The sequence below is a fragment of the Lactuca saligna genome, chromosome 4 (assembly GCF_052625555.1).
Source record: "Lactuca saligna cultivar CGN05327 chromosome 4, ASM5262555v1, whole genome shotgun sequence".
In the NCBI taxonomy this organism is placed as follows: domain Eukaryota; kingdom Viridiplantae; phylum Streptophyta; class Magnoliopsida; order Asterales; family Asteraceae; genus Lactuca; species Lactuca saligna.
In genome coordinates, this window is record NC_136420.1 from 244,735,578 (window position 1) to 244,736,440 (window position 863).

The 863-nt window shown below is 48.6% G+C and overlaps 1 non-coding gene across 1 annotated transcript; it reads left to right on the forward strand.

Moving 5' to 3' along the window:
* Nucleotides 1-383: 383 nt before the first annotated feature.
* On the forward strand, nucleotides 384-470 carry TRNAS-UGA (transfer RNA serine (anticodon UGA)). The gene has a single exon. It is a non-coding gene; the product is annotated as a tRNA-Ser (tRNA).
* Nucleotides 471-863: the final 393 nt, after the last annotated feature.

An 863-nucleotide genomic window follows, 5' to 3' on the forward strand; every position in this document is an offset into this window, starting at 1 on the left:
ATATTGCTCGTGAGCCGCCAAGTACCAATCTTGCAACAGAATTGGTGGCGCAAAACAAAAGGATCGGTCCTTCACTTGCTGATCGTTCGCGAGTAGAACTCGCTCTCTTGCCACGCCTTTCACTCACTCGCTTGAGTCGGACTCAATCACTCGGAGGATCATTCCTTCTTCACTCTCTTGCTATTACCCGCAGGGAGCGCAGCAACCAAGGTGCATATTATCATATAGAAAGAAGCGAAGCGTAGCGATTCGTACTACCGGAAAAGTTTCGCTAACCGGCAGGTAATAGAATCCACCGATAGGCGCAAGCAAGCGTAGCGAATCACATAGATAAGGCCCTACCTGCCAGCACGTGGATAGATAGGGCGGGCGAAGCGCAAAGGGGATGGATGTCTGAGCGGTTGAAAGAGTCGGTCTTGAAAACCGAAGTATTGATAGGAATACCGGGGGTTCGAATCCCTCTCCATCCGCGAGGTCATAAGTTCTCTCTTGCGTTATCTATAGATAAGAACGAATCGGATCGACTCGACTAATATGATAGATGGAATGGTAGCTTGTTTTATGATTTAGTTAGGACTCTGTCTCCCTTTCGTGATCTTCCGCCCTCCGGTTGGGGAAGGTCCGGAAAGCCCTCACTCCCCCTTTTTCAAAAAGAAGCCCCGCTCAACAAGGGGCCCTCTCTGATAAGGAAGAAAATGAAAGAATCTCAATTTTACGACAAATCCGGTCCGATGGCTGTTCTCCACTAACCACAAGGATATAGGGACTCTATATTTCATCTTTGGTGCCATTGCCGGAGTGATGGGCACATGCTTCTCAGTACTGATTCGTATGGAATTAGCACGACCCGGCGATCAAATTCT